The sequence below is a fragment of the Salminus brasiliensis genome, chromosome 12 (genome assembly GCF_030463535.1).
Source record: "Salminus brasiliensis chromosome 12, fSalBra1.hap2, whole genome shotgun sequence".
In the NCBI taxonomy this organism is placed as follows: domain Eukaryota; kingdom Metazoa; phylum Chordata; class Actinopteri; order Characiformes; family Bryconidae; genus Salminus; species Salminus brasiliensis.
The window spans coordinates 10,066,831-10,079,539 of NC_132889.1; the positions used below are offsets into that span (position 1 = coordinate 10,066,831).

At 37.9% G+C, this 12,709-nt stretch overlaps 1 protein-coding gene across 2 annotated transcripts in view; it reads right to left on the bottom strand.

The window, feature by feature from the left end:
• iqck (IQ motif containing K) overlaps nt 1-1,842 on the bottom strand; it is a 41,068-nt gene extending 39,226 nt beyond the window's left edge. The window contains exons 1-2 of one of the 2 annotated variants that reach the window (XM_072692894.1): nt 1,756-1,842; nt 1,152-1,248 (exon numbers count right to left, since the gene is read on the bottom strand). The gene's annotated coding sequence lies outside the window, so the exon portion shown is untranslated. Of the gene's footprint in view, nt 1-1,147; nt 1,249-1,755 lie in introns of both variants that reach the window. The other variant, XM_072692893.1, reaches the window with a different exon arrangement.
• Between the last annotated feature and the right edge of the window lie 10,867 nt (nt 1,843-12,709).

Genomic DNA, 12,709 nt, shown 5'->3' on the forward strand with positions numbered 1-12,709 from the left:
GCTTTTGGAATGGCCTTCTCTATGTTCTGATGAAACAGATTGATTTCAGAAAAACCCAAAATGATCCAAATGTATGCACCAAATTTGTGTTTATTTTTCTATTAAAGATGTGTGTTGTACACTGAAATTTGAATTTAACATTTATGTCCATGATTAGTGGATTATGTGCATGTAATACACAGCTGCAAGTAATAACATAAGTATTTATGCCTGTTCAAACTCCTATAATCAGTCTAGAAGTCTAAAATAAAGCAGTCAATGCTTACAAGGCAGGGGAAGGCATTAAAAAAATGCTTGTGGTTTCTGCAGTGCAGACTGTTATTTTAAAAATGGCAGTTCAGAGAAACTGTGAAGATCAAGTTAAAATCCTGAAGACCAAAACAATTCTCAGAAGGAACTGCTTGTATGCTAAAAAGGCAAATCAAAACTCCCATATGACCATGTCAAAAAACTAAATGTTTGAAGTATGCTGTGGGACATCTAGAGAAGCTACATGAGTTTTGTAAACAAGTGCTGTGAACTAATAAAGTCAAAATAGAACCAGACACAAGCAGCAAAATGTATGTTAGGTCAAAGCATCTGTTTGGCTCCAAGTGGCTGTGCGTTCCATTGTGCAGCCATTATGGCCTGGGAGTTGTAAGGTCTCTCTCACGTTGAGTAGATGGCACTCTCTTCTCTCATCACTCTTAAAAGTTGTTGGCAGACACATATTTCTGTTAGCTGGTGTGGAAGAGCTGGGGACCCTGAGCTTTCCTTAGAACGAGTCAGCCTGGTGATATGTATTCACATGTATTGGAGGAGACCTGTAGTCTTTACCTTCCTAGTGTCAGGAGCATTGGTAGTGCTAGGGGGAGTCAACTGGCAGTACCAAATTGGAAGAAAAGGGGAAAAAATCAATAAACAATTATTTTGAAAACATCTGTTTAAAAGGCTAAAGCTAACAAGAGGATGGCTACAACAGCAGGATAATGATCCTTTGCACTGGTTCTCACAGTCCCCTGTTATGAAGGTTACGAAGGTTTAGTTTAGAGTAATGTTATAGTAAAGTTCAATATAATATAAAACTTTCACATTATAATGAAGATACAAGAACACCAAAAACCAAAAATGTGTTAAAATCACAGATAAAGATTAAAATATATCTGACCAACATTGGCATGTGCTTCCTCATGGTGCTTTGGGTGACAAGGGTGCACATCAATCCGTGCTCTGTGCAGTTACAGTTGAAGGCCGTAGTAGCATTGTACCCTGTTAGAATAGAAAAGAATCAGTCATTGGCCACAAGTTTCTCAGATTTAAAGTGTAGTGCTATCTTAATTTAGATACGTTACTAGACAGAGAATCGTTTTAGAGATTTCTGCTCATCTGTGCCTGTAATTCCCTGAATGTAGTCTGGACTGGTCACAGGAAATTCCGAGTAATGTTAGCAGTGTCAACGGGGCTTAAAACTTGTAATTTCGGACATATTACGTTGGCCTCTTTGGGAATGCTTAACTGGTTAAAGCAATTAAACAATAATGAATTTGGAGGGAAAGATATGCCACCCTAAGTCCTAAAAATCAGCATTCAAACAATAGAAAATGTCCGTGGTAGCAAAATAGCTAGCTAGCTAGCTATCTAGGTAACTAGCGCCTTACGGAGGAGATGAGGACAACTCTTATATAAAAACGTGTAGTTTTTTCAATTTATTTTGTTGCTGATGTATAAATAATACGTCTAAATATATGTATTAATGTAGCTAAAGATGTAGCTTACTATTAAATATCTGTTTCCAGGTTAGTTTATGTCCCGTCAACTTGGCCATAACAACTAGGAGATCAACGTCTCTGGTGTAGTGATTGTTTACCAGCGGTAACTAAGGAAGCTTCTTCTTCTTCTGCATTAGGCAGAGTAGACACTGCCTCTCTCGGTTTCAAATCGGCACTACCCCGCTCCTTTAAAGTATAACATTAATCCACAATAAACAATTCAAGTATTAAAAGAAAAGAAAAAGTACTGCCGGTATACATCTTGGGACATATAAATCTATAATAAATCTATTATTAAATTGTACCTAATTTATGTTTACAAATGTTGATAGTTTTTATATTGTGGTATTTTAGGAGCGTGAGTATACCCTCCTCTTTTCCTATAATATATTCTTTGAGCTAATCTGTCATAATCATGTTATATTTATGTAGAAGATCAGAGTCTAAATAGAACTGACTCTCATTACGTAGAGTTACAAGTAATGTACATGTTAAGGAGAGTAGTTGTATTTATAATATATTTATATTATGTGTAATAAGAGAACAGAAAAGTAGTGCCCCCCCCAGAAAAAAAAAAAAAAAAAAAAAAAACATTTTATCATGAGGGCCACAAAAGACATGTGGGATATCCAGAGAAGAGGAAATGTAAGAGGTTGTGAGCAAGGCCCTATTCTTTAGTTAATAGCACTCTCCATTGGAGACTGAGGTGTCTTACTTACCACAAGATAAATGTTACATTTCTTCTTGATGCTGTTGAGTTACAAGTAAATTTTGCCCTCGCACCATTTGTTATGCCAAATAAAGCAAGGTAAAGGAATGTTTGTAATGCTTAGGTTACTAATTTCTTTAAGTCAAGTCAAGTCACATTTATTTGTATAGCGCTTTTTTACAACTGTTGTTGTCACAAAACTGCTTTGCATAATTACTAATTAGTAAAATACAGAAAAAAGAAATAACATAAGAAGACAAGAAAGATCCAAGCCACCAAGTGAGCAAAGTGACCTCTGTGATTTACTCGGAGAAGGTAAAGAGACAAAGTTTGTTCTGAGAGGATTTTATAGAGAGCATAGAATGTTGAGCAGTATCAGAGTGTGTCTGGCAACTCCGGCAGGTCTGACTATAACAACCTAATTAAAAGGAGAGAGCCAGATAACACAGGTAACACAGACACGGGAGCACTCTGAAATGTTAGCGTCCATCTGCTTCACCATCCACAAATCTGAGTGATCGTGTGACAACCTTTATCTAAAGGGAAACATTAATTACCAAAAGCTAAACTAAATGGATGAGTTTTCAGAAGATTTTTTTCTGAATTTTGGGAACAACTAAGAAGCCAGCACCCTGAGATCTAAGCATTCTCGATGGTTTATAATGTGTAATAAGTTTTTGCAGGTATTGTAGGCCATGTAGGTCTTTATATGTTAATAGAAGAATTCTTCTTTAGAACTTTTCAGAATCTTAAGGCCAAGGTAAGTGAATCTGAGATGTTAACAGAAATAATAATGGCAACCTTGACAAACACCTAATTTTACATTTAATGAAACTGAAAAAGTCAAATTGAAAGCAGAAGTTTCCAAAATGAATGCATGACCAATGCTGTCGAATACTTTTTGGGGAAAAAAAATCAAGAGGTTCCCACTAAGCTGGTCTTTATAATTGATCAGATACAACACAAGTCTGATGTTATTTGAAATATGACTGTTCTTCAAAACCCCTAGCTGGCATTCATGAATGAGCCTATTAATTCCACGGTTTAGTCTTTTTGCCAAGACAATAGCCACAATTTGTCAAAATGTCCTTATTTGGCTTAGGAATAAGGATGCCTTGTTTTTATGAAGAGGGCTTCATTAAAATGAGCTATGAGGTCCATTAACTCTTTATAAAATTCATCCCATCATATCCAGATGATTTATTATTTTTCAGGCTTTTTATTGTTTTTATTGCTCATTTTATCTATATGTAATATTGGCAACATAACCTATTGAAGTCATCTTTAAGCTTTTTCTTTTCAGTTAAGAGCATGAAAAGTGTTATCAAGAGAACTGTACCTGAGAGACATACCATTTTCTATAATAATGAGTCATAAAGTTTGTGGTTGTCAGCTGTTGTCAAAACTTTGTGTCTAGCTCTAGAGCTACGGATCAGCATATGTCATTGACTTCTCTTTTCTCTTCGTTGTTAATGTTTGGAAGGCCATAAAGCAAAACCCCAGGGACGACGGATGTTTGTTTTTTCTCTTTTATTATGGTTAGAGCCTGGATTATGTTTCATTTAAAGCTCATGGAGCAAAGGTTTTTTTTATTATTAATTTTCTATCTGTCATGTCTGGTCAGGCGTGGCAGTGAAAAACTAGGAAATACTTGCAGGGACTTGATGATGCAAAACTTTAATAAACAAGGGCAGTGTAATACAAGATGGGGGTTTACAAACAAGATGGGACAAATCAATGCAGCAGCAACTAAGGGACAAAACTAAAAAAAAAAAAAAAACAATACAGGCTTGACAACTCAGGCTGTACTGTAACAAAAACAACAAACGTGTGTCTGGAAAGAGACAGGAGTTTGGGTCTACTAGGGACAAACAAGACATAAAACAAAAAGGGCAGAACAAATTAAAAACTACTGAGCCTAGCTCAGGAAGGGACATTTACATTACATTTACATTTTCGGCATTTAGCAGACACTCTTATCCAGAGCGACTTACAAAGTGCTTTGCTATTTACCCAAGAAAAGCCTTAGCTAGTTCGAATAGACCAATAATTCAAAAGATACCTCTAAGCTTAGACATTGCTAAACACAATACAATAAGGCGAACATAGAACTGGGCAGAATGAGAACTTAAAACCACAAGCAGCGCTTGGGTGCAAAACAGGGCAGAGATAAAACAAAATCACAAGCAGGGCTTGGGTGTACAAAAACAGGAGGATAACCAAAAACTGCGAAACAACACTTTGGATACCGACAGGGAGAAACAAAACTTGAAACAGTGATAAATAACAACACAACAAAACCAAAGTGTTACAGTGTGGTGTGGGCTCAAGTGCAGTTAAACCTTGTTTTATTATTAAATGAAACTACCCCTCTTACGGTGTGTGCTTGGTGACTGTCGGGCTTGAACTCCCATCCCTGGTAATGGGAGCCTAGTGTATTTCCACTGCGCCAACACAGCTGTAAGAAGTGACAGTATAAACACTGATCATAAGCAACATAGAAAACGGCGGGAAAACAAACAAAGGAAAAACCAGGAGTGATGTTTACTCAAACAAAAAACACAACTCAAACGCTTTTCACTTCTAACTTCAGCTTTTCGCTGTTCACAACTTAAACTGTTTTCTCTTTTCATTTCAGCTTCTCTTTACTGTTCTCACTTAAACTCACTGTTACCGTTCGCCCCTCTACAAAGGTGCGACGGGGAATTGTGTTTGGCTGGGTGTATTTATACCGTGCCACATAGGTGGGTCTCGTCAGCGTTGATTACCGCTGGGGATTCTGGGGCTTGGAGTTCTTTGCTCCAACCCCACCAGCTTTTATACTTTGCTGGCCGGGCCCCCTGTGGTGGCTGACGGTACATGCTGCCTGCTCCCACAAAGAAGCCGGGGAATAAGGGCAAACACAAGACTAGGAAAAACAGGGAAGCAAGGGCAAGGCTCTCTAACAACCAAGCAACCAACAAACATAACAACAAACAAATACAATGCAAGCAGGATTACCCCAGATCAGACAGAGCACAAGAGACATGGCAATGCAGGAATATATTTTAGCTGACTGTGGAAAACTCAGGAAGCTTCAGCAAATTCACTCTTCGGAATCCTGGCTTCTGACAGTGCTCGTGGGCGGAGCCCTGGGATTACCCCGGGGAGGAGCATGAGAATGAGGACCTGACAGTATTAATGTTTTAGGCAAAATAATAAAATCTGCAACCAAAATGTTGAGAATCAAAATGAAAAAGTATGTTGCAAATGCAAAATCTAAAACACATCAAATATATACATTTAAAAGATTGCTTGATTACTTTATTGGTCTTTGCAGATATTTCATACTTTTTTTGGTTTGTATTGTGATTTTGCTCAAATGCTCCATATTGGACATATTGGACCTTAGGTACGTCTAACCCAACTAGCTAACCCAACTATAATTACTAGCTTTCAACATTATGTTATAATGGCCAAATACAACCAAAACAATATTTCAGTCTTACTTGTGAAGGGTAATAACCTGAGATTTGGTTTGGACTTTTGGACAAATTAGGCCTCTTTTTCCAGTACAATGTTAAGAGAAATATGAGAAGTTGCCTGGACCAATATAGCAGTGGCGCTGATGCACGATTGGCCAATGCAGCGTCTAGGTATATATGCCTATGAGGACAGCAGCAACAGCAGCTGGAGAACTTGCAGTGACTTATGTTGGCATAGCAACACTTCATCACTTCCTGTTAGTACAAAACAGGGAATGTTAATGTAGTATGTTAAGTAATAACCTCCCAAACCCACACTATTAAATTAGTATATAATTTATACCTTACAGTATTACTGTGCAGTATGCAACTCTTTGGTCTCAACAGGACTTTTTTCATAATTTATCTTAGTAACGGCAGAATGATAACTGGAGTACTATGATGTGCTGTAAAATTGAGCAGTGACCAGAAGTTGCTGAGTGCTGGCATGCATTTGAGTTCATGAGTTTTTTTTAGTTGAGTTTTCTTTCCATGATGGCTTAATTGAATAGTTTTTGTGTGAGAGCTGAAATGTATGTATTCAATGTATTAAAATAAAAATCATTTTTATGGATTAGTCAGTGTAGGTTCACTGTGCAAATCAAATAAAGTCACATTTATTTGTATATCACTTTTTACAACTGGTGTCAAAAAGCAACTTTTCAGAATCAGTAATCAGTAAAAAGACAAGAAATCAACAACATTCGAAGACATGAAAACCTAAGACCTCTAGTGAGCAAGCCAAAGCCTACAGTGGCAAGGAAAAACTCCCTCAGAGCTGGAGGAAGAAACCTTGGGAGGAACCAAGACTCACATGGGGGGCCTATCCTCCTATGGTCTGAACTATTTCAGTGGGTGGTGGGTGGTGTTAATGGGAGAAAAACTCCCTCAGAGCTGGAGGAAGAAACCTTGAGAGGAACCAAGACTCACATGGGGGGCCCATTCTCCTCTGGTCTGAACTATTTATAAATTATTGATAAAAAAAAAAAGTCACCATACCACCAAGACTGTTCTACTCAGGTGTGCAACATAATCATAACATAATAATTACAATAATCATGGTATAGAATAGCTTAAAATTGTTATAGTAGTAATGGCAAGAGTAATGAGAGGAATGATAGTTAATGGTGGTAATATTAGTAATGGCAGATAGTTCAGAGTCCATTTAGATTTTAATATAGTCATTAGGCAGGTAGCAGTGGCAGAAGGGGGTGCAGCTGGTCCGACATGGTTGGTGGGGGGGTTTTGTTGGTCAGACCGATGGGTGGCAGTTGGTCATATGCAGGTAACGCAGATCTCAGTGGTCTGTCTTCTAACAGGTCGGGCCAGATGAGTGGGCAGCCATTTACTCTGAAAAGGTTAAGAGACAGAGTTAGTTCTGAATGAATTTATGGATAGCAGAGAATGTTGTTCTGCTGTGTCCCTTCTTCTAAAGCGTAATTAGAAGTCACCACATAAAGTCAACTGAATATAAACCCACCATATCTCTCTTTGCTTTGCTCCTTTGAATTCCTTTTTGTTTTCTTAGCCTGGTTATGATAGCTCGTATTGATTCTTTTCTGGATTTCACTTTTTCACGTTTTCCTGTTTATGTATTTGCTAAACTTTTATGTATTTGCTTTTTGATTATTTTATAATGAACCCAAACCATATTTATACAGTTTATGGTTTGTCACAAACGTTAGTTGGTAAATGTGAAAATTACATTTCAATCTGTCCTCAAACAAAGCTACCCATCATGGAAAGAAAAAAATAGATCATTGACGTGTGACAGCACTCAACTCCCATCCCTGCTCAGTTTCTCAGCATATCAGTGCTCCAGTCAGGATTCTGCTGTTACTACAACAAATTGAAATCATACTGAGACCAAAGAAAGCTGATAGTAAATGACACATGGCTTGAAATGTACAGAGATTTTAACAAAGAAATGCTAATGTTCTGTTACCTCATCTAACTTAGCCTGGCCTTTTCTCACCTCGAACACAGTAAGTCTTAGAAAGCTTAAATTCATACCAAATGTGAGAAATAAGTATTAGCCTGAACCTAGTGTTTATATGCACTCTAATCGCAGTGCAATTTGTGTAGTATAGGTGTGCTTTGTTCTATGTGCTATGTTATCCTATGTAATTTATGTTATGGCTTGACCCAGACATTCTGGTCAAGATCTTTCCCCATGGAGAATGAAAAGTGACTTGAGTTTAAATAAATAAATAATTTAAAAGATAAATAAATGTTTCATTCAAATAAATGAATAAATACATTTTTGTCATTAATCATTTTTGTCACTGATCATTTCATATATCAGTTTTATTTGGGCTGTTTCTACATATATTTATTTATTTTTACATTGATGTATTTATGTATTTCTAAAAATAATTAGGTTTTTCCACACCTCAGGATTTATTTATTTCAACGTTAATTTATTCATATATTTCCACATTATTTTTATTTATTTATTTCTGTATTTCAAAATTTCTTAATTCATTAATGTATGTATTTTTTACAGGCCATTGCAAATGATGGTCATCAGCAAATGATTCTGAGATTCATGAGCCAAATGATCACCTCCTATATCATCTGGAAAGAGAAATGGATGGTTTTGTTTAGCTCAGTTCTGATATGGATGTGGATATTGACCTAACTGTTAGACCTAACTGTTGAATGTCTTAAAGAAGTTGCCCGCCAACTTCACAAACAGAGAACGCAAACATTGGGCGTCCATTTTTCATTTTACCTCTGAATATAATCAAGTCATTTTGAACCACAGGCTGGAGACACAGCACAGTTGTCTGACAGAACAATTTGGAAATTATCCCAGATGGTGGCACAGTACGGAAAAACTTATACTCAGCATACTGTCTGCATATTTTCTTTATCTTAATTTTCGCTAAAATGTCTTTATATCTTTGTACATATTTGTAGATAAGGTAGTGAGGGAAGTGTATTTCAGTTTCCAGATTTTACAGTACATTAGGCTATATCACAGGTAGAGACAGAAATACCACTGGCAGAATATGTACTTGTGCTGCTTCATCACATCAAAAAATATTTTTCTTGTGTTGCTCTTCCTGAAAATGAAGAATATAGGCTGCTGTCTTGCTTTACATTGCCATGCTATGCCAGAAAAAAAAAGTTTTTTTGATATTGGGCTATAAACTGACTTAACCTAAAACTCTTAGACCTGATAAAACCTCATACATACATATATGATATCCTCAAATAGGGTAGTTTGTTATATGTATGTAATTTCTACAGGACACAGCAGCTGTTTTGCAATATTTTTGCTCCAGACAGCACAGATTTTAAGTCATCATGAAGCTTTAATTGCAGTTAAGATAGTGACTGAACAACTGACCTCTTGTGATTATGTTTTATTTGTAATGTGGTCATATTTGTGTCATGTTGACTATGTTTTTGTTTATTGAGTCCACAGCCTATTGACTCCAAAAGGCAACAAAGATCTGGATGATCCTGTGATCCAAATTCTGCAGCACCATACCAACTGTGGATACAAAATGATGGATGGGCACCTGAATGCACAGGGCAACCGCATTCAGAGTATGTTTTTGTAGTTATGAAAAAGAAGTAATTCACTGGACTACTCTATTTAAAATGTTGCAAATAATTTGATTGGAAAACGTGTGGAAAATGTGTCACAAGGCAGTTGTTAATAATTGGCAATAAAGGAGTGATTGCATTTGGGCAATAGTGTACAGAAAGAGCTCAATTTGCAGGTGTATTTTTTGCCTGGAAGACAAGCGATTTTCCTTCACAAGCCGAGAAACTCGTTGAGAAACTCATTTACTCATAGAGTAAAGATTATTAAAGTGCTTTCTACGATAATATACTAGTTCTGTCTTGATGCTTTAAATCTGTACAAATTGTTCTACATGGTGTAAGTAGTAATAAGTACCACTTTATGCCAAAACGATTTACGACCGTGAGAAATTCCCACGCGACGTCACGTGGGAATTTCCTACAGTCGAAAATCGTTTTGGTATAAAGTGACGTCACGTCCAAGACCAAACGTCTGGAGCATTGGTCTTGGAAAATGAGCTTTGGCTCATATTCTGGGTTTTACAGAACATCGGTGGGTCGCTGAAATGCACCCGTTCAATACAGCAAATGTAGAGCAAATCTTTTCCGGGATTTGTATAGGTTTGCCGTGCCGCTGTATAAAAAAGGTTTTAGTCTAGTGCGCCCACACCCCAAGACGGCTGCTCAGAATATCGCTAAAGACTACCGCGGATCCCAGTCAAGATAAATTGTTTCTGGGACAAGTGTCTAAATGTATAGCTTTAGGATTCTGCCTTTAGCCGGTCTTACACTCGCAACCCTTTTCTTTTTCATCACTTTGACGTAGAATCTTTACATTTGACAGCGAATGGCGTTTCCTACCCCGCTACGCCTTTCCGTCTCGTTTTTCGAGTTGGACTAAAATATTCTCTCAGGAGTAAGTAAAAAGTAAGAAAAAAAATACGTATATAACATGGATTCCTTTTTTACATAAATATGCTAAATACCATACGTAATAATGCGTTGTATTAATAATACAAAACATGATAAATATGATTAATCAATGTAGTTAAACACATTTACGTCAAAACATGATAAATATGGATATGGAATAGTTCAATTTTTTTTTGTCTACATCAAGATGGGGAACATGTGTAATAAACGAAATCACAACGTGCAGAAGAACAAAGCAGTAACAGTAGCAGCAGCATTTTTTATTTTTCACCAACATCAGGCTTTCACTAGAATTCTATGCAGGGATGCAGCAGCCTCTTCACACTCATCATCAGACGCATGGTTTTGCGAAGGAATGGTCTTGCATTCCTTCAGAACGCTGAACCACTTTTGTTTGAACACATCTAGGAAACGAACTGGCACACATTCCACGTAGGTTTGTTGATTATGTAGTGGATGGTCAATTTTATACCCCTCACACTGTTGCTCATTCCATTCTCTGATCATATCCCCAAGAGCTTGTGCACAGATCGTTTCCAAAAGCTTTGCCAATTCTCTCTTTTTCTCATTTATCGGTTCCCCGTTTCACTCTCCCGATATGTTTCAGAAACTTTTTCTTCCTCTTCTTCTTCACGTTGACCAATCTCCTCATCCTCATCATCATCATCAACCTCCGATTTTATAACATCCACAATTTCTACGTCCTCAGATCCGTCGCTCACTTCGGCATCATCCTGATTGCGCCTAGAGGATGTGAGATTTGTCACCTTTCCGTATATCACATCACATCACATCACTTTCCTCGTCCGTAAGGGGTGAACCGGCCCGACTTTCCATGCCGTTTCCTTTTCACTGCAACACTCTCATCCCAGGTACGTCGAAGTCGATGCAGGTGCACTTGTCGCTCGCTGGTGACAGAGAAAGAAAATTGTTGAAAGTATCGTACGTGATTACTGTGAGTTGAATCGTCAAACATAAGTCATCTCGTATACATAAAGTATTGAAGCTTATTAAGGTAAAAACAAACAAACAAACAAAAAAACTTTTACTTTTATCGGTCAAAATGTTGCGGGTCGTTTCATAGATGTCTAAAAGTTATGATTCCGGCAGAGAACCATCAATGATCTTCTTGGAAAAAGTAAATCCATTGCTCTTCGTCATTTTTACACAAGCTTTTTTGACGTACGACCTCAGCCTTCGCACCTTCAGCTGAACTCTGTAAGCGTTATCGTGGTCCGTGTAGCATGAGATGATCAGAGTTATGCGTCGTTGTTGAAAGGTGGGTCTCACCTTTAACGTTTAACAGTCCACCTTTCCTTACAGACACAGAGAAGCTTGAATCGTAAAAACGGTGGCTCTCGTGTTTCGTGTCTGAACCAGCATAGACTGGATTTCACCAACCTGTTTTGTTTTCGGGATGGTTTGATTGAGCATGTAGAGCTCTCTCTCAGACAGCGTCACATCAGGTTACAATTCTCTTCTTTCTCAGAAAAGGTATATTTGCGGAAACAACGTAACGTTCCCCGTTTGCGTACTCCCCGCTCGGTAAAATGAGTCAAAGTCTTTAATCTGGCGTCGTTTGAACAATCTATTAAGAGTACCGGAAAACAAAGTCGCTCTGTCTTCTTTTCCCCAGCGTGACGTTTTGTTTCGCATCATTCTTTTTGTCATGTATATCCCCCGGATGTTTTACCCTCGAAACAACATTTTCAGACACGATTTCCTCTCTAAAAACGGACGGCCAGTGTTCCACATGAATGTTTGCAGGCCTTGAAAATATTTTTAACCGTTGCAATATGTTTAACAAAAGGCGTGAGATTCAGACAACTGTTTCATGAAAACATACGCCTAACTTTACTCCAACCCAAACGTCAAACCATACAAATTTACGACTTTGCTTCTCTCTGATTAAGGGTCTTTAGTGAAGCTGTCACGCACGCATTGATGCGAAGCAAAACTGAACATTGCAAGTAAAACGTTGCTTACACGTGCGCAATGAGGTCACCTTTTGTGGCAAGTCAGCAGAGTTGAAAAAGAAGCGACCCCTCTAGCGATTTTTTTAAAGCGACTAGCAACAAACCTAGCGACTTATTTTGGTGTTATTAGAGACTTTTGAAGACTCCGATGTTGTTCAGTGACTGTCCTCAGCAGCGGGTGCTGCCGTGAGCCCCGTCCCACAACACTCACAGTGCTGTCTCACAGTCAGAGCAGACCCACACCGCACCACACTGCAAATCAACTGCGCATGTCAGGAGTGTTGGAATGTTTAATACTATTCA